We start from the raw sequence: 24,540 nt of genomic DNA on the forward strand, positions 1-24,540 counted from the left end.
TGGCCTTTCTCTGTTGGTAAAAATTGAAATTAAATGCTTAGAAAGTGGTGATATTGGGTTGAAAGATGTAGAATCCTTGTGGGTAGAGTTAAGACCCTGATGGGAGTATATACAGGTCTCTGAACTGTAGCCAGGATGTGGGCTACAAATTGCCGCAATGGGAGATGGAAAAGGGCCAATGTTACAAAAGTTTCAATATACAGACATTTTGGGAAAATCAGGACCGTGCAGAGGGAGCTCATGGAACACCTACAAGAAGACTTTCTGGAGCAGCTCGTGGTTGGACCCTTTAAGGGAAAAGCTATTCTGCATTGGGTGTTGTGCAATGAACTGGATTTGATTGGGGTGCTTAAAGGAACCCTGGCCTCCCTCGATGCTGCCCGGCCTGCTGAGTTCCTCCAGTATTTTGAGTGTGTTGCTCGGATTTCCAGCATCGGGAGAATCCCTTGTGTTTGTGACGTGAAGTTTGTTGTTGCTTTCTCGTACAATGCAAAGACAGAAAACACAGTAACTGACATAAATAAATACATGCACTATCTTGTAAATTTATGCATTTCTGAATCTAGGTGTCTGTGATGCTGCTGCAAACAAGTTTTCAACAAGTTGACTTGTTTCCTAGGACGGTGGGGGGCACTATTTAAAACTAACTTAACACGGAGGGATTAAATTAACTTTTCTGCATCTCTGTGAGTTTTCCGACCACTCGCTACTGTTACTGCCGCTGCAGCCCGCCCCTCGCTACCCTCCCCGCGTCTTCTCCTCCCACCTCGCATTCACTCGCAGACACACAGAGTCCTCGCAGCGCCGAGGTGATAATGTGGACGGTTCCCCGGGGACAGAGCGCTGCACTGCCGAGGGCGACTTCCACTCGCATCGCTCCTTCAAATTCAGTATTTCCCTTAAACCGGCCTCGCCTGTGAGAGAGACTGAGACCTCAAATATCTGTCACTCGCCTCGGTTATTCCTCCTTGAAACTACTTGCTGGTAAGTTATTGGTCAGATAAATAGTACTTTAATAGTGCACCTGATGTTACTCTGTGTGTGTGTGTGTGTGTGTGAGAGAGAGAGAGAGTGAGTGAGTGAGAGCGTGAGTGAGTGAGAGCGAGAGATTTGTACCTCTGCGGTGTGAGAGTTTCTCTGCACGAAGGGTCTCGGTCCGAAATGTTTATTCCCTTCCATAGACGCTGCCTGAACCTCTGAGTTCCCCCATCATTTTGTATATGAATTTCAGTGTCTGTGCACCGGTTCAGTTAAAAAAAAGTTAATCATTTTTGGTTTCTGTTGCACATTACATCAATTGAGAAATACTCAGATCCGAACAAAAAAAAATCCCGTAGGTCCGCGGAACCAGTACCGACAGGAATAAATTTGCCTGCAGCCAACAATTTTATTGAGAGTCTGGGAATTATTGAACTTGACTGCCGAGTTAATCGTGGGAAAATGCGCCACACCCTGGCCGTGATCAGTACTGCAGCAGATGGCTGAACGCAGCATCTGGGCGACGTTCCAACGACAGCAATTTTATTTTGATCATTTTATTACATTCGATTGTAGTTAACTCTGGAAACAACAATAGACATAACTTCAAACTATAACCATAGGAATGAAAATTATATCTTGGAAGAATAATATTCACTTGAAATGTTTTTTTTTTGGCTGTGTTGAAGCAAATCTTAGCAGAATCAAGATTTTGTAAGAACCAAACGTTGTTAGCTGCTTGCAACAATTTAAAGAAACACTCTCCAAAAGTTTTGAAAGGCCTCTCAAAGTTATGCAGGCGAAATGGGGGGGGGTGGAGATCAGCAATCGAAAGAAGCGATTAAATCACGAGATGAGTGAATGGGCATTGTCACCTTCATTATACTGAATGACAATACTAAATTATTTATACCTCAGGCTCAATGTAAACTTTCTCATGTGGTGGCCCCCAACCACTACTGTCCCGACCCACTGTGGCCCGAACATCTTTTGTTCTGGGTTCAGCAGGGCCCCGGGAGACATCCCTTAAAACCATCCACGCCCCGATTTCCCTCAGCTGCCTTCGTCCTTCGACAATCATACCGTATCCCTTGCGGGATCTAGCCCATAATCCTGTCAATCACATTCCCCTGCTTATTTCCATAGTCTTTTTATTAAATGGAAGGAGCCAGTTTGGCCCGCCGCGTCTGTGCTGGCCCGCAGGGCAATTATTTATTTTTATTTAGAGCTGTGTTGCTTGTCCAACAGTGACTTAACCTGTGCGGGAGGAGTTTAAAAAGCCATTGCACAGGGGCAATTCCATTTCTCGGCCTCAGGAACCTTGATCCAGTGGTACAAAACATCGTCACGATTGGAGATTGGCGGCAGTGTGTAGCCATGACCGTTTCTGTGCCTTTCATCCCTTCACTCTCCACGAGGCCTTCTTGGCCGTTGGATCTCATCCACCCAGTCCGCTTGCTGGGGTATCTCATCGGGGCTGGAGGTTGCAGTTATCTGGAGCCACGAGTGAGAGCTGGGTGGCAGGGGGATCAAAGGTGGACGAACTGCCCCTGGGCAGAGCACGACATGCCAGCCACCGGAGGTGTTAACCCTCCCTGCACACCACGTACACCCCTATTTAGAGATACAGCTAGTAACAGGCCCTTACGGCTCAATGAGACTGCGCTGCCGAGTTACAGCCAGGTAACCTGATTAACTGTACATCTCTGTCATGTGGGAGAAAACTCGGGATCCAGGGGAGACCGTACAAACTCCTTACAGAGAGTAGTGGGAACTGAACCAGAGTCACTGGCATGGTAACAGTATTACCCTAACTGCTACAATATGCTTGCTGCCCCAGGTATATTTGGCCTGTAACCTATTCCCCCCCACCCCCCTCCCCGACATCCCCACCAGCCCTCGCCACCCCAGGACTCTCCCACACAGCTGTTCATTAGAGATATCCATGACCTGGGTGCAGGAACAGAATGTAATGTCTGAGCTAGTTGAAAAATGGGTGGGTGTGGACAACACAAAGAGGCTTCGGAGTTTGACAACGGACTTGCAGGCAGGTGGGTCCACAACAGGGGCCGTGTAACATAAATTAATATGAACTTATCCACAATGGTCAGAAGGGAAAGGAGTTGGGTTATTTCAATGGTATTAGGTTGGGAAGTGTTGATGAACTAGGAGAACTGGATTGATTGGGTGTGGAGAGGATGTAGGGGTACCTTGGACCAGAGGGCACGGCCTCAGGATAAAGGGACGCCCCCTTAGAAAACACAGGAATTACATCAGCCAGAATTCTGCAAATGGTTCTCGACATCCGCTTGGTGACACCACAGTCAGTGCGGATAGGAAATAACATCTCCCCTCGCTGACAGTCAGTGTCGATAGGAAATACCATCTCCCCTCGCTGACAGTCAGTGTCGATCGGAAATAACATCTCCCCTCGCTGAAAGTCAGTGTCGAAAGGAAATACCATCTCCCCTCGCTGACAGTCAGTGTCGATAGGAAATACCATCTCCCCTCGCTGACAGTCTGTGTCGAAAGGAAATAACATCTCCCCTCGCTGACAGTCAGTGTGGATAGGAAATAACATCTCCCCTCGCTGACAGTCAGTGTCGATAGGAAATAAAACGTCCCCTCGCTGACAGTCAGTGCGGATAGGAAATAACACGTCCCCTCGCTGACAGTCAGTGTCGGTAGGAAATAACATCTCCTCTCGCTGACAGTCAGTGTCGATAGCAAATAACACGTCCCCTTGCTGACAGTCAGTGTCGATAGGAAATAACATCTCCTCTCGCTGACAGTCAGTGTCGATAGCAAATAACACGTCCCCTTGCTGACAGTCAGTGTCGATAGGAAATAACATCCCCCCTCGCTGACAGTCAGTGGCGATAGGAAATAACATCTCCCCTCGCTGACAGTCAGTGTCGATAGGAAATAACATCTCCCCTCGCTGACAGTCACTTGTCGATAGGAAATAACTTCTCCCATCGCTGACAGTCAGTGTCTATAGGAAATAACACGTCCCCTCGCTGACAGTCAGTGTCGATAGGAAATAACATCTCCCCTTGCTGACAGTCAGTGTCGATAGGAAATAACATCTCCCCTCGCTGACAGTCAGTGTCGATAGGAAATAACATCTCCCCTCGCTGACAGTCAGTGTCGATAGGAAATAACATCTCCCCTCGCTGACAGTCAGTGTCGATAGGAAATAACATCTCCCCTTGCTGACAGTCAGTGTCGATAGGAAATAACATCTCCCCGCGCTGACAGTCAGTGTCGATAGGAAATAACATCTCCCCTCGCTGACAGTCAGTGTCGATAGTAAATAACATCTCCCCTCGCTGACAGTCAGTGTCGATAGGAAATAACACGTCCCCTCACTGACAGTCAGTTTCGATAGGAAATATCATCTCCCCTCGCTGACAGTCAGTTTCGATAGGAAATATCATCTCCCCTCGCTGACAGTCAGTGTCGATAGGAAATAACATCTCCCCTCGCTGACAGTCAGTGTCGATAGGAAATAACACCACCCCTCGCTGACAGTCTGTGTCGACAGGAAATAGCATCTCCCCTCGCTGACAGTCAGTGTCGACAGGAAATAACATCTCCCCTCGCTGACAGTCAGTATCGATAGGAAATAACATCTCCCCTCGCTGACAGTCAGTGTCGATAGGAAATAGCATCTCCCCTCGCTGACAGTCAGTATCGATAGGAAATAACATCTCCCCTCGCTGACAGTCTGTGTCGATAGGAAATAGCATCTCCCCTCGCTGACAGTCAGTGTCGATAGGAAATAACATCTCCCCTCGCTGACAGTCAGTGTCGATAGGAAATAACATCTCCCCTCGCTGACAGTCAGTATCGATAGGAAATAACATCTCCCCTGGCTGACAGTTAGTGTCGATAGCAAATAACATCTCCCCTCGCTGACAGTCAGTGTCGATCGGAAATAACATCTCCCCTCGCGGACAGTCAGTCTGGATAGGAAATAACACCTCCCCTCGCTGACAATTAGTGTGGATAGGAAATAACATCTCCCCTCGCTGACAGTCAGTGTCGATAGGAAATAACATCTTCCCTCACTGACAGTCTGTCTTGATAGGAAATAACACCTCCCCTCGCTGACAGTCAGACTCGAATGGAAATAACATCTCCCCTCGCTGACAGTCAGTGTCGATAGGAAATAACATCTCCCCTCGCTGACAGTCAGTGTCGATAGGAAATAACATCTCCCCTCGCTGACAGTCAGTGTTGATACGAAATAACATCTCCACTCACTGACAGTCACTTGTCGATAGGAAATATCATCTCCCCTCGCTGACAGTCAGTGTCAGTAGGAAATAACATCTCCCCTCGCTGTCATTCACTTGTCGATAGGAAATAGCATCTCCCCTCGCTGACAGTCAGTGTGTATAGGAAATAACATCTCCCCTCGCTGACAGTCAGTGTCAGTAGGAAATAACATCTCCCCTCGCTGACAGTCAGTGTCAGTAGGAAATATCATCTCCCCTCGCTGACAGTCAGTGTCAGTAGGAAATAACATCTCCCCTCGCTGTCATTCACTTGTCGATAGGAAATAGCATCTCCCCTCGCTGACAGTCAGTGTGTATAGGAAACAACATCTCCCCTCGCTGACAGTCAGTGTCAGTAGGAAATAACATCTCCCCTCGCTGTCATTCACTTGTCGATAGGAAATAGCATCTCCCCTCGCTGACAGTCAGTGTCGATAGGAAATAACCTCTCCCCTCGCTGACAGTCAGTGTGGATAGGAAATAACATCTCCCCTCGCTGACAGTCAGTGTGGATAGGAAATAACATCTCCCCTCGCTGACAGTCGGTGTGGATAGGAAATAACATCTCCCCTCGCTGACAGTCAGTGTCAGTAGGAAATAACCTCTCCCCTCGCTGACAGTCAGTGTGGATAGGAAATAACATCTCCCCTCGCTGACAGTCAGTGTCAGTAGGAAATAACATCTCCCCTCGCTGACAGTCAGTGTCAGTAGGAAATAACATCTCCCCTCGCTGACAGTCAGTGTCAGTAGGAAATATCATCTTCCCTCGCTGACAGTCAGTGTCAGTAGGAAATATCATCTCCCCTCGCTGACAGTCAGTGTCAGTAGGAAATAACATCTCCCCTCGCTGACAGTCAGTGTCAGTAGGAAATAACATCTCCCCTCGCTGACAGTCAGTGTCAGTAGGAAATATCATCTCCCCTCGCTGACAGTCAGTGTCAGTAGGAAATAACATCTCCCCTCGCTGACAGTCAGTGTCGATAGGAAATAACATCTCCCCTCGCTGTCATTCACTTGTCGATAGGAAATAGCATCTCCCCTCGCTGACAGTCAGTGTCGATAGGAAATAACCTCTCCTCTCGCTGACAGTCAGTGTGGATAGGAAATAACATCTCCACTCGCTGACAGTCAGTGTGTATAGGAAATAACCTCTCCCCTCGCTGACAGTCAGTGTGTATAGGAAATAACATCTCCCCTCGCTGACAGTCAGTGTGGATAGGAAATAACATCTCCCCTCGCTGACAGTCATTGTCGATAGGAAATAATATTGCCCCTCGCTGACAGTCTTTCTGGATAGGAAATAACACCTCCCCTCGCTGACAGTCAGTGTGGATAGGAAATAACATCGCCCCTCGCTGACAGTCAGTGTCGATAGGAAATAACATCTCCCCTCGCTGACAGTCAGTGTCGATAGGAAATAACATCTCCCCTCGCTGACAGACAGTGTCGATCGGAAACAACATCTCCCCTCGCTGACAGTCAGTGTCGAGAGGAAATAACATCTCCCCTCGCTGACAGTTTGTGTCGATAGGAAATAACATCTCCCCTCACTGACAGCCAGTGTCGATCGGAAATAACATCTCCCCTCGCTGACAGTCACTTGCCGATAGGAAATAACATCTCCCCTCGCTGACAGTCAGTGTCGATAGGAAATAACATCTCCCCTCGCTGACAATCAGTGTCGATACGAAATAACATCTCCACTCGCTGACAGTCACTTGTCGATCGGAAATAACATCTTCCCTCACTGACAGTCTGTCTTGATAGGAAATAACACCTCCCCTCGCTGACAGTCAGTGTCGAATGGAAATAACATCTCCCCTCGCTGACAGTCAGTGTCGATAGGAAATAACATCTCCCCTCGCTGACAGTCAGTGTCGATAGGAAATAACATCTCCCCTCGCTGACAGTCAGTGTTGATACGAAATAACATCTCCACTCACTGACAGTCACTTGTCGATAGGAAATATCATCTCCCCTCGCTGACAGTCAGTGTCAGTAGGAAATAACATCTCCCCTCGCTGTCATTCACTTGTCGATAGGAAATAGCATCTCCCCTCGCTGACAGTCAGTGTGTATAGGAAATAACATCTCCCCTCGCTGACAGTCAGTGTCAGTAGGAAATAACATCTCCCCTCGCTGACAGTCAGTGTCAGTAGGAAATATCATCTCCCCTCGCTGACAGTCAGTGTCAGTAGGAAATAACATCTCCCCTCGCTGTCATTCACTTGTCGATAGGAAATAGCATCTCCCCTCGCTGACAGTCAGTGTGTATAGGAAACAACATCTCCCCTCGCTGACAGTCAGTGTGGATAGGAAATAACATCTCCCCTCGCTGACAGTCAGTGTGGATAGGAAATAACATCTCCCCTCGCTGACAGTCAGTGTGGATAGGAAATAACATCTCCCCTCGCTGAGAGTCAGTGTCAGTAGGAAATAACCTCTCCCCTCGCTGACAGTCAGTGTGGATAGGAAATAACATCTCCCCTCGCTGACAGTCAGTGTGGATAGGAAATAACATCTCCCCTCGCTGACAGTCAGTGTCAGTAGGAAATAACATCTCCCCTCGCTGACAGTCAGTGTCAGTAGGAAATAACATCTCCCCTCGCTGACAGTCAGTGTCAGTAGGACATATCATCTCCCCTCGCTGACAGTCAGTGTCAGTAGTAAATAACATCTCCCCTCGCTGTCATTCACTTGTCGATAGGAAATAGCATCTCCCCTCGCTGACAGTCAGTGTCGATAGGAAATAACCTCTCCCCTCGCTGACAGTCAGTGTGGATAGGAAATAACATCTCCCCTCGCTGACAGTCAGTGTCAGTAGGAAATAACATCTCCCCTCGCTGTCATTCACTTGTCGATAGGAAATAGCATCTCCCCTCGCTGACAGTCAGTGTCGATAGGAAATAACCTCTCCCCTCGCTGACAGTCAGTGTGGATAGGAAATAACATCTCCCGTCGCTGACAGTCAGTGTGGATAGGAAATAACATCTCCCCTCGCTGACAGTCATTGTCGATAGGAAATAACTTCTCCCCTCGCTGACAGTCTTTCTGGATAGGAAATAACACCTCCCCTCGCTGACAGTCAGTGTGGATAGGAAATAACATCGCCCCTCGCTGACAGTCAGTGTCGATAGGAAATAACATCTCCCCTCGCTGACAGTCAGTGTCGATAGGAAATAACATCTCCCCTCGCTGACAGACAGTGTCGATCGGAAACAACATCTCCCCTCGCTGACAGTCAGTGTCGAGAGGAAATAACATCTCCCCTCGCTGACAGTTTGTGTCGATAGGAAATAACATCTCCCCTCGCTGACAGCCAGTGTCGATCGGAAATAACATCTCCCCTCGCTGACAGTCACTTGCCGATAGGAAATAACATCTCCCCTCGCTGACAGTCAGTGTCGATAGGAAATAACATCTCCCCTCGCTGACAATCAGTGTCGATACGAAATAACATCTCCACTCGCTGACACTCACTTGTCGATCGGAAATAACATCTCCCCTCGCTGACAGTCAGTGTCTATAGGAAATAACATCTCCCCTTGCTGACAGTCAGTGTCGAATGGAAATAACATCTCCCCTCGCTGACAGTCAGTGTCGATAAGAAATAACATCTCCCCTCACTGACAGTCAGTGTCGATAGGAAATAACATCTCCCCTCGCTGACAGTCAGTGTTGATACGAAATAACATCTCCACTCACTGACAGTCACTTGTCGATAGGAAATAACATCTCCCCTCGCTGACAGTCAGTGTCAGTAGGAAATAACATCTCCCCTCGCTGTCATTCACTTGTCGATAGGAAATTGCATCTCCCCTCGCTGACAGTCAGTGTGTATAGGAAATAACATCTCCCCTCGCTGACAGTCAGTGTGTATAGGAAATAACCTCTCCCCTCGCTGACAGTCAGTGTGTATAGGAAATAACATCTCCCCTCGCTGACAGTCAGTGTGGATAGGAAATAACACCTCCCCTCGCTGACAGTCAGTGTCGATAGGAAATAACACCTCCCCTCGCTGACAGTCAGTGTCGATAGGAAATAACACCTCCCCTCGCTGACAGTCAGTGTCGATAGGAAACAACATCTCCCCTCGCTGACAGTCAGTGTGGATAGGAAATAACATCTCCCCTCGCTGACAGTCAGTGTGGATAGGAAATAACATCTCCCCTCGCTGACAGTCAGTGTGGATAGGAAATAACATCTCCCCTCGCTGAGAGTCAGTGTCAGTAGGAAATAACCTCTCCCCTCGCTGACAGTCAGTGTGGATAGGAAATAACATCTCCCCTCGCTGACAGTCAGTGTGGATAGGAAATAACATCTCCCCTCGCTGACAGTCAGTGTCAGTAGGAAATAACATCTCCCCTCGCTGACAGTCAGTGTCAGTAGGAAATAACATCTCCCCTCGCTGACAGTCAGTGTCAGTAGGAAATATCATCTCCCCTCGCTGACAGTCAGTGTCAGTAGTAAATAACATCTCCCCTCGCTGTCATTCACTTGTCGATAGGAAATAGCATCTCCCCTCGCTGACAGTCAGTGTCGATAGGAAATAACCTCTCCCCTCGCTGACAGTCAGTGTCAGTAGGAAATAACATCTCCCCTCGCTGTCATTCACTTGTCGATAGGAAATAGCATCTCCCCTCGCTGACAGTCAGTGTGGATAGGAAATAACATCTCCCCTCGCTGACAGTCAGTGTCAGTAGGAAATAACATCTCCCCTCGCTGTCATTCACTTGTCGATAGGAAATAGCATCTCCCCTCGCTGACAGTCAGTGTGGATAGGAAATAACATCTCCCCTCGCTGACAGTCAGTGTCAGTAGGAAATAACATCTCCCCTCGCTGTCATTCACTTGTCGATAGGAAATAGCATCTCCCCTCGCTGACAGTCAGTGTGGATAGGAAATAACATCTCCCCTCGCTGACAGTCAGTGTCAGTAGGAAATAACATCTCCCCTCGCTGTCATTCACTTGTCGATAGGAAATAGCATCTCCCCTCGCTGACAGTCAGTGTCGATAGGAAATAACCTCTCCCCTCGCTGACAGTCAGTGTGGATAGGAAATAACATCTCCCGTCACTGACAGTCAGTGTGGATAGGAAATAACATCTCCCCTCGCTGACAGTCATTGTCGATAGGAAATAACTTCTCCCCTCGCTGACAGTCTTTCTGGATAGGAAATAACACCTCCCCTCGCTGACAGTCAGTGTGGATATGAAATAACATCGCCCCTCGCTGACAGTCAGTGTCGATAGGAAATAACATCTCCCCTCGCTGACAGTCAGTGTCGATAGGAAATAACATCTCCCCTCGCTGACAGACAGTGTCGATCGGAAACAACATCTCCCCTCGCTGACAGACAGTGTCGATCGGAAACAACATCTCCCCTCGCTGACAGCCAGTGTTGATCGGAAATAACATCTCCCCTCGCTGACAGTCACTTGCCGATAGGAAATAACATCTCCCCTCGCTGACAGTCAGTGTCGATAGGAAATAACATCTCCCCTCGCTGACAATCAGTGTCGATACGAAATAACATCTCCACTCGCTGACACTCACTTGTCGATCGGAAATAACATCTCCCCTCGCTGACAGTCAGTGTCTATAGGAAATAACATCTCCCCTTGCTGACAGTCAGTGTCGAATGGAAATAACATCTCCCCTCGCTGACAGTCATTGTCGATAAGAAATAACATCTCCCCTCACTGACAGTCAGTGTCGATAGGAAATAACATCTCCCCTCGCTGACAGTCAGTGTTGATACGAAATAACATCACCACTCACTGACAGTCACTTGTCGATAGGAAATAACATCTCCCCTCGCTGACAGTCAGTGTCAGTAGGAAATAACATCTCCCCTCGCTGTCATTCACTTGTCGATAGGAAATAGCATCTCCCCTCGCTGACAGTCAGTGTGTATAGGAAATAACATCTCCCCTCGCTGACAGTCAGTGTGTATAGGAAATAACCTCTCCCCTCGCTGACAGTCAGTGTGTATAGGAAATAACATCTCCCCTCGCTGACAGTCAGTGTGGATAGGAAATAACACCTCCCCTCGCTGACAGTCAGTGTGGATAGGAAATAACACCTCCCCTCGCTGACAGTCAGTGTCGATAGGAAATAACATCTCCCCTCGCTGACAGTCAGTGTCGATAGGAAATAACACCTCCCCTCGCTGACAGTCAGTGTCGATAGGAAATAACATCTCCCCTCGCTGACAGTCAGTGTGGATAGGAAATAACATCTCCCCTCGCTGACAGTCAGTGTCAGTAGGAAATAACATCTCCCCTCGCTGTCATTCACTTGTCGATAGGAAATAGCATCTCCCCTCGCTGACAGTCAGTGTCGATAGGAAATAACCTCTCCCCTCGCTGACAGTCAGTGTGGATAGGAAATAACATCTCCCCTCGCTGACAGTCATTGTCGATAGGAAATAACTTCTCCCCTCGCTGACAGTCTTTCTGGATAGGAAATAACACCTCCCCTCGCTGACAGTCAGTGTGGATAGGAAATAACATCGCCCCTCGCTGACAGTCAGTGTCGATAGGAAATAACATCTCCCCTCGCTGACAGTCAGTGTCGATAGGAAATAACATCTCCCCTCGCTGACAGACAGTGTCGATCGGAAACAACATCTCCCCTCGCTGACAGTCAGTGTCGAGAGGAAATAACATCTCCCCTCGCTGACAGTTTGTGTCGATAGGAAATAACATCTCCCCTCGCTGACAGCCAGTGTCGATCGGAAATAACATCTCCCCTCGCTGACAGTCACTTGCCGATAGGAAATAACATCTCCCCTCGCTGACAGTCAGTGTCGATAGGAAATAACATCTCCTCTCGCTGACAATCAGTGTCGATACGAAATAACATCTCCACTCGCTGACACTCACTTGTCGATCGGAAATAACATCTCCCCTCGCTGACAGTCAGTGTCTATAGGAAATAACATCTCCCCTTGCTGACAGTCAGTGTCGAATGGAAATAACATCTCCCCTCGCTGACAGTCAGTGTCGATAAGAAATAACATCTCCCCTCGCTGACAGTCAGTGTCGATAGGAAATAACATCTCCCCTCGCTGACAGTCAGTGTTGATACGAAATAACATCTCCACTCACTGACAGTCACTTGTCGATAGGAAATAACATCTCCCCTCGCTGACAGTCAGTGTCAGTAGGAAATAACATCTCCCCTCGCTGTCATTCACTTGTCGATAGGAAATAGCATCTCCCCCCGCTGACAGTCAGTGTGTATAGGAAATAACATCTCCCCTTGCTGACAGTCAGTGTGTATAGGAAATAACCTCTCCCCTCGCTGACAGTCAGTGTGGATAGGAAATAACACCTCCCCTCGCTGACAGTCAGTGTCGATAGGAAATAACACCTCCCCTCGCTGACAGTCAGTGTCGATAGGAAATAACATCTCCCCTCGCTGACAGTCAGTGTCGATAGGAAATAACACCTCCCCTCGCTGACAGTCAGTGTCGATAGGAAATAACACCTCCCCTCGCTGACAGTCAGTGTCGATAGGAAATAACACCTCCCCTCGCTGACAGTCAGTGTCGATAGGAAATAACATCTCCCCTCGCTGACAGTCAGTGTCAGTAGGAAATAACATCTCCCCTCGCTGACAGTCACTTGCCGATAGGAAATAACATCTCCCCTCGCTGACTGTCAGTGTTGATAGGAAGTAACTTCTCCACTCGATGACAGTCAGTGTCGATAGGAAATAACATCTCCCCTCGCTGACAGTCAGTGTGAATAGGAAATAACATCTCCCCTCGCTGACAGTCAGTGTTGATAGGAAATAACATCTCCCCTCGCTGACAGTCAGTGTTGATACGAAATAACATCTCCACTCACTGACAGTCACTTGTCGATAGGAAATAACATCTCCCCTCGCTGACAGTCAGTGTCAGTAGGAAATAACATCTCCCCTCGCTGACAGTCAGTGTCGATAGGAAATAACCTCTCCCCTCGCTGACAGTCAGTGTGGATAGGAAATAACATCTCCCGTCGCTGACAGTCAGTGTGGATAGGAAATAACATCTCCCCTCGCTGACAGTCATTGTCGATAGGAAATAACTTCTCCCCTCGCTGACAGTCTTTCTGGATAGGAAATAACACCTCCCCTCGCTGACAGTCATTGTCGATAGGAAATAATATTGCCCCTCGCTGACAGTCTTTCTGGATAGGAAATAACACCTCCCCTCGCTGACAGTCAGTGTGGATAGGAAATAACATCGCCCCTCGCTGACAGTCAGTGTGGATAGGAAATAACATCTCCCCTCGCTGACAGTCATTGTCGATAGGAAATAATATTGCCCCTCGCTGACAGTCTTTCTGGATAGGAAATAACACCTCCCCTCGCTGACAGTCAGTGTGGATAGGAAATAACATCTCCCCTCGCTGACAGTCAGTGTGGATAGGAAATAACATCGCCCCTCGCTGACAGTCAGTGTCGATAGGAAATAACATCTCCCCTCGCTGACAGTCAGTGTCGATAGGAAATAACATCTCCCCTCGCTGACAGACAGTGTCGATCGGAAACAACATCTCCCCTCGCTGACAGTCAGTGTCGAGAGGAAATAACATCTCCCCTCGCTGACAGTTTGTGTCGATAGGAAATAACATCTCCCCTCACTGACAGCCAGTGTCGATCGGAAATAACATCTCCCCTCGCTGACAGTCACTTGCCGATAGGAAATAACATCTCCCCTCGCTGACAGTCAGTGTCGATAGGAAATAACATCTCCCCTCGCTGACAATCAGTGTCGATACGAAATAACATCTCCACTCGCTGACAGTCACTTGTCGATCGGAAATAACATCTTCCCTCACTGACAGTCTGTCTTGATAGGAAATAACACCTCCCCTCGCTGACAGTCAGTGTCGAATGGAAATAACATCTCCCCTCGCTGACAGTCAGTGTCGATAGGAAATAACATCTCCCCTCGCTGACAGTCAGTGTCGATAGGAAATAACATCTCCCCTCGCTGACAGTCAGTGTTGATACGAAATAACATCTCCACTCACTGACAGTCACTTGTCGATAGGAAATATCATCTCCCCTCGCTGACAGTCAGTGTCAGTAGGAAATAACATCTCCCCTCGCTGTCATTCACTTGTCGATAGGAAATAGCATCTCCCCTCGCTGACAGTCAGTGTGTATAGGAAATAACATCTCCCCTCGCTGACAGTCAGTGTCAGTAGGAAATAACATCTCCCCTCGCTGACAGTCAGTGTCAGTAGGAAATATCATCTCCCCTCGCTGACAGTCAGTGTCAGTAGGAAATAACATCTCCCCTCGCTGTCATTCACTTGTCGATAGGAAATAGCATCTCCCCTCGCTGACAGTCAGTGTGTATAGGAAACAACATCTCCCCTCGCTGACAGTCAGTGTGGATAGGAAATAACATCTCCCCTCGCTGACAGTCAGTGTGGATAGGAAATAACATCTCCCCTCGCTGACAGTCAGTGTGGATAGGAAATAACATCTCCCCTCGCTGAGAGTCAGTGTCAGTAGGAAATAACCTCTCCCCTCGCTGACAGTCAGTGTGGATAGGAAATAACATCTCCCCTCGCTGACAGTCAGTGTGGATAGGAAATAACATCTCCCCTCGCTGACAGTCAGTGTCAGTAGGAAATAACATCTCCCCTCGCTGACAGTCAGTGTCAGTAGGAAATAACATCTCCCCTCGCTGACAGTCAGTGTCAGTAGGAAATATCATCTCCCCTCGCTGACAGTCAGTGTCAGTAGTAAATAACATCTCCCCTCGCTGTCATTCACTTGTCGATAGGAAATAGCATCTCCCCTCGCTGACAGTCAGTGTCGATAGGAAATAACCTCTCCCCTCGCTGACAGTCAGTGTGGATAGGAAATAACATCTCCCCTCGCTGACAGTCAGTGTCAGTAGGAAATAACATCTCCCCTCGCTGTCATTCACTTGTCGATAGGAAATAGCATCTCCCCTCGCTGACAGTCAGTGTCGATAGGAAATAACCTCTCCCCTCGCTGACAGTCAGTGTGGATAGGAAATAACATCTCCCGTCGCTGACAGTCAGTGTGGATAGGAAATAACATCTCCCCTCGCTGACAGTCATTGTCGATAGGAAATAACTTCTCCCCTCGCTGACAGTCTTTCTGGATAGGAAATAACACCTCCCCTCGCTGACAGTCAGTGTGGATAGGAAATAACATCGCCCCTCGCTGACAGTCAGTGTCGATAGGAAATAACATCTCCCCTCGCTGACAGTCAGTGTCGATAGGAAATAACATCTCCCCTCGCTGACAGACAGTGTCGATCGGAAACAACATCTCCCCTCGCTGACAGTCAGTGTCGAGAGGAAATAACCTCTCCCCTCGCTGACAGTTTGTGTCGATAGGAAATAACATCTCCCCTCGCTGACAGCCAGTGTCGATCGGAAATAACATCTCCCCTCGCTGACAGTCACTTGCCGATAGGAAATAACATCTCCCCTCGCTGACAGTCAGTGTCGATAGGAAATAACATCTCCCCTCGCTGACAATCAGTGTCGATACGAAATAACATCTCCACTCGCTGACACTCACTTGTCGATCGGAAATAACATCTCCCCTCGCTGACAGTCAGTGTCTATAGGAAATAACATCTCCCCTTGCTGACAGTCAGTGTCGAATGGAAATAACATCTCCCCTCGCTGACAGTCAGTGTCGATAAGAAATAACATCTCCCCTCACTGACAGTCAGTGTCGATAGGAAATAACATCTCCCCTCGCTGACAGTCAGTGTTGATACGAAATAACATCTCCACTCACTGACAGTCACTTGTCGATAGGAAATAACATCTCCCCTCGCTGACAGTCAGTGTCAGTAGGAAATAACATCTCCCCTCGCTGTCATTCACTTGTCGATAGGAAATAGCATCTCCCCTCGCTGACAGTCAGTGTGTATAGGAAATAACATCTCCCCTCGCTGACAGTCAGTGTGTATAGGAAATAACCTCTCCCCTCGCTGACAGTCAGTGTGTATAGGAAATAACATCTCCCCTCGCTGACAGTCAGTGTGGATAGGAAATAACACCTCCCCTCGCTGACAGTCAGTGTCGATAGGAAATAACACCTCCCCTCGCTGACAGTCAGTGTCGATAGGAAATAACACCTCCCCTCGCTGACAGTCAGTGTCGATAGGAAACAACATCTCCCCTCGCTGACAGTCAGTGTGGATAGGAAATAACATCTCCCCTCGCTGACAGTCAGTGTGGATAGGAAATAACATCTCCCCTCGCTGACAGTCAGTGTGGATAGGAAATAACATCTCCCCTCGCTGAGAGTCAGTGTCAGTAGGAAATAACCTCTCCCCTCGCTGACAGTCAGTGTGGATAGGAAATAACATCTCCCCTCGCTGACAGTCAGTGTGGATAGGAAATAACATCTCCCCTCGCTGACAGTCAGTGTCAGTAGGAAATAACATCTCCCCTCGCTGACAGTCAGTGTCAGTAGGAAATAACATCTCCCCTCGCTGACAGTCAGTGTCAGTAGGAAATATCATCTCCCCTCGCTGACAGTCAGTGTCAGTAGTAAATAACATCTCCCCTCGCTGTCATTCACTTGTCGATAGGAAATAGCATCTCCCCTCGCTGACAGTCAGTGTCGATAGGAAATAACCTCTCCCCTCGCTGACAGTCAGTGTCAGTAGGAAATAACATCTCCCCTTGCTGTCATTCACTTGTCGATAGGAAATAGCATCTCCCCTCGCTGACAGTCAGTGTGGATAGGAAATAACATCTCCCCTCGCTGACAGTCAGTGTCAGTAGGAAATAACATCTCCCCTCGCTGTCATTCACTTGTCGATAGGAAATAGCATCTCCCCTCGCTGACAGTCAGTGTGGATAGGAAATAACATCTCCCCTCGCTGACAGTCAGTGTCAGTAGGAAATAACATCTCCCCTCGCTGTCATTCACTTGTCGATAGGAAATAGCATCTCCCCTCGCTGACAGTCAGTGTGGATAGGAAATAACATCTCCCCTCGCTGACAGTCAGTGTCAGTAGGAAATAACATCTCCCCTCGCTGTCATTCACTTGTCGATAGGAAATAGCATCTCCCCTCGCTGACAGTCAGTGTCGATAGGAAATAACCTCTCCCCTCGCTGACAGTCAGTGTGGATAGGAAATAACATCTCCCGTCACTGACAGTCAGTGTGGATAGGAAATAACATCTCCCCTCGCTGACAGTCATTGTCGATAGGAAATAACTTCTCCCCTCGCTGACAGTCTTTCTGGATAGGAAATAACACCTCCCCTCGCTGACAGTCAGTGTGGATATGAAATAACATCGCCCCTCGCTGACAGTCAGTGTCGATAGGAAATAACATCTCCCCTCGCTGACAGTCAGTGTCGATAGGAAATAACATCTCCCCTCGCTGACAGACAGTGTCGATCGGAAACAACATCTCCCCTCGCTGACAGACAGTGTCGATCGGAAACAACATCTCCCCTCGCTGACAGCCAGTGTTGATCGGAAATAACATCTCCCCTCGCTGACAGTCACTTGCCGATAGGAAATAACATCTCCCCTCGCTGACAGTCAGTGTCGATAGGAAATAACATCTCCCCTCGCTGACAATCAGTGTCGATACGAAATAACATCTCCACTCGCTGACACTCACTTGTCGATCGGAAATAACATCTCCCCTCGCTGACTGTCAGTGTCTATAGGAAATAACATCTCCCCTTGCTGACAGTCAGTGTCGAATGGAAATAACATCTCCCCTCGCTGACAGTCATTGTCGATAAGAAATAACATCTCCCCTCACTGACAGTCAGTGTCGATAGGAAATAACATCTCCCCTCGCTGACAGTCAGTGTTGATACGAAATAACATCACCACTCACTGACAGTCACTTGTCGATAGGAAATAATATCTCCCCTCGCTGACAGTCAGTGTCAGTAGGAAATAACATCTCCCCTCGCTGTCATTCACTTGTCGATAGGAAATAGCATCTCCCCTCGCTGACAGTCAGTGTGTATAGGAAATAACATCTCCCCTCGCTGACAGTCAGTGTGTATAGGAAATAACCTCTCCCCTCGCTGACAGTCAGTGTGTATAGGAAATAACATCTCCCCTCGCTGACAGTCAGTGTGGATAGGAAATAACACCTCCCCTCGCTGACAGTCAGTGTCGATAGGAAATAACACCTCCCCTCGCTGACAGTCAGTGTCGATAGGAAATAACATCTCCCCTCGCTGACAGTCAGTGTCGATAGGAAATAACACCTCCCCTCGCTGACAGTCAGTGTCGATAGGAAATAACATCTCCCCTCGCTGACAGTCAGTGTGGATAGGAAATAACATCTCCCCTCGCTGACAGTCAGTGTCAGTAGGAAATAACATCTCCCCTCGCTGTCCTTCACTTGTCGATAGGAAATCGCATCTCCCCTCGCTGACAGTCAGTGTCGATAGGAAATAACCTCTCCCCTCGCTGACAGTCAGTGTGGATAGGAAATAACATCTCCCCTCGCTGACAGTCATTGTCGATAGGAAATAACTTCTCCCCTCGCTGACAGTCTTTCTGGATAGGAAATAACACCTCCCCTCGCTGACAGTCAGTGTGGATAGGAAATAACATCGCCCCTCGCTGACAGTCAGTGTCGATAGGAAATAACATCTCCCCTCGCTGACAGTCAGTGTCGATAGGAAATAACATCTCCCCTCGCTGACAGACAGTGTCGATCGGAAACAACATCTCCCCTCGCTGACAGTCAGTGTCGAGAGGAAATAACATCTCCCCTCGCTGACAGTTTGTGTCGATAGGAAATAACATCTCCCCTCGCTGACAGCCAGTGTCGATCGGAAATAACATCTCCCCTCGCTGACAGTCACTTGCCGATAGGAAATAACATCTCCCCTCGCTGACAGTCAGTGTCGATAGGAAATAACATCTCCCCTCGCTGACAATCAGTGTCGATACGAAATAACATCTCCACTCGCTGACACTCACTTGTCGATCGGAAATAACATCTCCCCTCGCTGACAGTCAGTGTCTATAGGAAATAACATCTCCCCTTGCTGACAGTCAGTGTCGAATGGAAATAACATCTCCCCTCGCTGACAGTCAGTGTCGATAAGAAATAACATCTCCCCTCGCTGACAGTCAGTGTCGATAGGAAATAACATCTCCCCTCGCTGACAGTCAGTGTTGATACGAAATAACATCTCCACTCACTGACAGTCACTTGTCGATAGGAAATAACATCTCCCCTCGCTGACAGTCAGTGTCAGTAGGAAATAACATCTCCCCTCGCTGTCATTCACTTGTCGATAGGAAATAGCATCTCCCCCCGCTGACAGTCAGTGTGTATAGGAAATAACATCTCCCCTTGCTGACAGTCAGTGTGTATAGGAAATAACCTCTCCCCTCGCTGACAGTCAGTGTGGATAGGAAATAACACCTCCCCTCGCTGACAGTCAGTGTCGATAGGAAATAACACCTCCCCTCGCTGACAGTCAGTGTCGATAGGAAATAACATCTCCCCTCGCTGACAGTCAGTGTCGATAGGAAATAACACCTCCCCTCGCTGACAGTCAGTGTCGATAGGAAATAACACCTCCCCTCGCTGACAGTCAGTGTCGATAGGAAATAACATCTCCCCTCGCTGACAGTCAGTGTCGATAGGAAATAACACCTCCCCTCGCTGACAGTCAGTGTCGATAGGAAATAACACCTCCCCTCGCTGACAGTCAGTGTCGATAGGAAATAACATCTCCCCTCGCTGACAGTCAGTGTCAGTAGGAAATAACATCTCCCCTCGCTGACAGTCACTTGCCGATAGGAAATAACATCTCCCCTCGCTGACTGTCAGTGTTGATAGGAAGTAACTTCTCCACTCGATGACAGTCAGTGTCGATAGGAAATAACATCTCCCCTCGCTGACAGTCAGTGTGAATAGGAAATAACATCTCCCCTCGCTGACAGTCAGTGTTGATAGGAAATAACATCTCCCCTCGCTGACAGTCAGTGTTGATACGAAATAACATCTCCACTCACTGACAGTCACTTGTCGATAGGAAATAACATCTCCCCTCGCTGACAGTCAGTGTCAGTAGGAAATAACATCTCCCCTCGCTGACAGTCAGTGTCGATAGGAAATAACCTCTCCCCTCGCTGACAGTCAGTGTGGATAGGAAATAACATCTCCCGTCGCTGACAGTCAGTGTGGATAGGAAATAACATCTCCCCTCGCTGACAGTCATTGTCGATAGGAAATAACTTCTCCCCTCGCTGACAGTCTTTCTGGATAGGAAATAACACCTCCCCTCGCTGACAGTCAGTGTGGATAGGAAATAACATCGCCCCTCGCTGACAGTCAGTGTCGATAGGAAATAACATCTCCCCTCGCTGACAGTCAGTGTCGATAGGAAATAACATCTCCCCTCGCTGACAGACAGTGTCGATCGGAAACAACATCTCCCCTCGCTGACAGTCAGTGTCGAGAGGAAATAACATCTCCCCTCGCTGACAGTTTGTGTCGATAGGAAATAACATCTCCCCTCGCTGACAGCCAGTGTCGATCGGAAATAACATCTCCCCTCGCTGACAGTCACTTGCCGATAGGAAATAACATCTCCCCTCGCTGACAGTCAGTGTCGATAGGAAATAACATCTCCCCTCGCTGACAATCAGTGTCGATACGAAATAACATCTCCACTCGCTGACACTCACTTGTCGATCGGAAATAACATCTCCCCTCGCTGACAGTCAGTGTCTATAGGAAATAACATCTACCCTTGCTGACAGTCAGTGTCGAATGGAAATAACATCTCCCCTCGCTGACAGTCAGTGTCGATAAGAAATAACATCTCCCCTCACTGACAGTCAGTGTCGATAGGAAATAACATCTCCCCTCGCTGACAGTCAGTGTTGATACGAAATAACATCTCCACTCACTGACAGTCACTTGTCGATAGGAAATAACATCTCCCCTCGCTGACAGTCAGTGTCAGTAGGAAATAACATCTCCCCTCGCTGTCATTCACTTGTCGATAGGAAATAGCATCTCCCCTCGCTGACAGTCAGTGTGTATAGGAAATAACATCTCCCCTCGCTGACAGTCAGTGTGTATAGGAAATAACCTCTCCCCTCGCTGACAGTCAGTGTGTATAGGAAATAACATCTCCCCTCGCTGACAGTCAGTGTGGATAGGAAATAACACCTCCCCTCGCTGACAGTCAGTGTCGATAGGAAATAACACCTCCCCTCGCTGACAGTCAGTGTCGATAGGAAATAACATCTCCCCTCGCTGACAGTCAGTGTCGATAGGAAATAACACCTCCCCTCGCTGACAGTCAGTGTCGATAGGAAATAACATCTCCCCTCGCTGACAGTCAGTGTGGATAGGAAATAACATCTCCCCTCGCTGACAGTCAGTGTCAGTAGGAAATAACATCTCCCCTCGCTGTCATTCACTTGTCGATAGGAAATAGCATCTCCCCTCGCTGACAGTCAGTGTCGATAGGAAATAACCTCTCCCCTCGCTGACAGTCAGTGTGGATAGGAAATAACATCTCCCGTTGCTGACAGTCAGTGTGGATAGGAAATAACATCTCCCCTCGCTGACAGTCATTGTCGATAGGAAATAACTTCTCCCCTCGCTGACAGTCTTTCTGGATAGGAAATAACACCTCCCCTCGCTGACACTCAGTGTCGATAGGAAATAACATCTCCCCTCGCTGACAATCAGTGTCGATACGAAATAACATCTCCACTCGCTGACACTCACTTGTCGATCGGAAATAACATCTCCCCTCTCTGACAGTCAGTGTCTATAGGAAATAACATCTACCCTTGCTGACAGTCAGTGTCGAATGGAAATAACATCTCCCCTCGCTGACAGTCAGTGTCGATAAGAAATAACATCTCCCCTCACTGACAGTCAGTGTCGATAGGAAATAACATCTCCCCTCGCTGACAGTCAGTGTTGATACGAAATAACATCTCCACTCACTGACAGTCACTTGTCGATAGGAAATAACATCTCCCCTCGCTGACAGTCAGTGTCAGTAGGAAATAACATCTCCCCTCGCTGTCATTCACTTGTCGATAGGAAATAGCATCTCCCCTCGCTGACAGTCAGTGTGTATAGGAAATAACATCTCCCCTCGCTGACAGTCAGTGTGTATAGGAAATAACCTCTCCCCTCGCTGACAGTCAGTGTGTATAGGAAATAACATCTCCCCTCGCTGACAGTCAGTGTGGATAGGAAATAACACCTCCCCTCGCTGACAGTCAGTGTCGATAGGAAATAACACCTCCCCTCGCTGACAGTCAGTGTCGATAGGAAATAACATCTCCCCTCGCTGACAGTCAGTGTCGATAGGAAATAACACCTCCCCTCGCTGACAGTCAGTGTCGATAGGAAATAACATCTCCCCTCGCTGACAGTCAGTGTGGATAGGAAATAACATCTCCCCTCGCTGACAGTCAGTGTCAGTAGGAAATAACATCTCCCCTCGCTGTCATTCACTTGTCGATAGGAAATAGCATCTCCCCTCGCTGACAGTCAGTGTCGATAGGAAATAACCTCTCCCCTCGCTGACAGTCAGTGTGGATAGGAAATAACATCTCCCGTCGCTGACAGTCAGTGTGGATAGGAAATAACATCTCCCCTCGCTGACAGTCATTGTCGATAGGAAATAACTTCTCCCCTCGCTGACAGTCTTTCTGGATAGGAAATAACACCTCCCCTCGCTGACAGTCAGTGTCGATAGGAAATAACATCTCCCCTCGCTGACAGTCAGTGTCGATAGGAAATAACATCTCCCCTCGCTGACAGACAGTGTCGATCGGAAACAACATCTCCCCTCGCTGACAGTCATTGTCGATAGGAAATAACTTCTCCCCTCGCTGACAGTCAGTGTCGAGAGGAAATAACATCTCCCCTCGCTGACAGTTTGTGTCGATAGGAAATAACATCTCCCCTCGCTGACAGCCAGTGTCGATCGGAAATAACATCTCCCCTCGCTGACAGTCACTTGCCGATAGGAAATAACATCTCCCCTCGCTGACAGTCAGTGTCGATAGGAAATAACATCTCCCCTCGCTGACAATCAGTGTCGATACGAAATAACATCTCCACTCGCTGACACTCACTTGTCGATCGGAAATAACATCTCCCCTCGCTGACAGTCAGTGTCTATAGGAAATAACATCTCCCCTTGCTGACAGTCAGTGTCGAATGGAAATAACATCTCCCCTCGCTGACAGTCAGTGTCGATAAGAAATAACATCTCCCCTCGCTGACAGTCAGTGTCGATAGGAAATAACATCTCCCCTCGCTGACAGTCAGTGTTGATACGAAATAACATCTCCACTCACTGACAGTCACTTGTCGATAGGAAATAACATCTCCCCTCGCTGACAGTCAGTGTCAGTAGGAAATAACATCTCCCCTCGCTGTCATTCACTTGTCGATAGGAAATAGCATCTCCCCCCGCTGACAGTCAGTGTGTATAGGAAATAACATCTCCCCTTGCTGACAGTCAGTGTGTATAGGAAATAACCTCTCCCCTCGCTGACAGTCAGTGTGTATAGGAAATAACATGTCCCCTCGCTGACAGTCAGTGTGGATAGGAAATAACACCTCCTCTCGCTGACAGTCAGTGTCGATAGGAAATAACACCTCCCCTCGCTGACAGTCAGTGTCGATAGGAAATAACATCTCCCCTCGCTGACAGTCAGTGTCGATAGGAAATAACACCTCCCCTCGCTGACAGTCAGTGTCGATAGGAAATAACACCTCCCCTCGCTGACAGTCAGTGTCGATAGGAAATAACATCTCCCCTCGCTGACAGTCAGTGTCGATAGGAAATAACACCTCCCCTCGCTGACAGTCAGTGTCGATAGGAAATAACACCTCCCCTCGCTGACAGTCAGTGTCGATAGGAAATAACATCTCCCCTCGCTGACAGTCAGTGTCGGTAGGAAATAACATCTCCCCTCGCTGACAGTCACTTGCCGATAGGAAATAACATCTCCCCTCGCTGACTGTCAGTGTTGATAGGAAGTAACTTCTCCACTCGATGACAGTCAGTGTCGATAGGAAATAACATCTCCCCTCGCTGACAGTCAGTGTGAATAGGAAATAACATCTCCCCTCGCTGACAGTCAGTGTTGATAGGATGTAACATCTCCACTCGATGACAGTCAGTGTGGATAGGAAATAACATCTCCCCTCGCTGACAGTCAGTGATGATACGAAATAACATCTCCACTCACTGACAGTCACTTGTCGATAGGAAATAACATCT

At 48.2% G+C, this 24,540-nt stretch overlaps 1 protein-coding gene across 4 annotated transcripts in view; it reads left to right on the forward strand.

The window, feature by feature from the left end:
• The first annotated feature begins 743 nt into the window (after positions 1–743).
• Positions 744–24,540, forward strand: part of vit (vitrin) — a 177,089-nt gene continuing 153,292 nt past the window's right edge. For 3 of the 4 annotated variants that reach the window (XM_073056606.1, XM_073056608.1, XM_073056609.1), the window contains exon 1: positions 744–984. The gene's annotated coding sequence lies outside the window, so the exon portion shown is untranslated. The remainder of the gene's footprint in view (positions 985–24,540) is intronic. The other variant, XM_073056610.1, reaches the window with a different exon arrangement.

This window comes from Hemitrygon akajei, chromosome 9 (genome assembly GCF_048418815.1).
Source record: "Hemitrygon akajei chromosome 9, sHemAka1.3, whole genome shotgun sequence".
In the NCBI taxonomy this organism is placed as follows: domain Eukaryota; kingdom Metazoa; phylum Chordata; class Chondrichthyes; order Myliobatiformes; family Dasyatidae; genus Hemitrygon; species Hemitrygon akajei.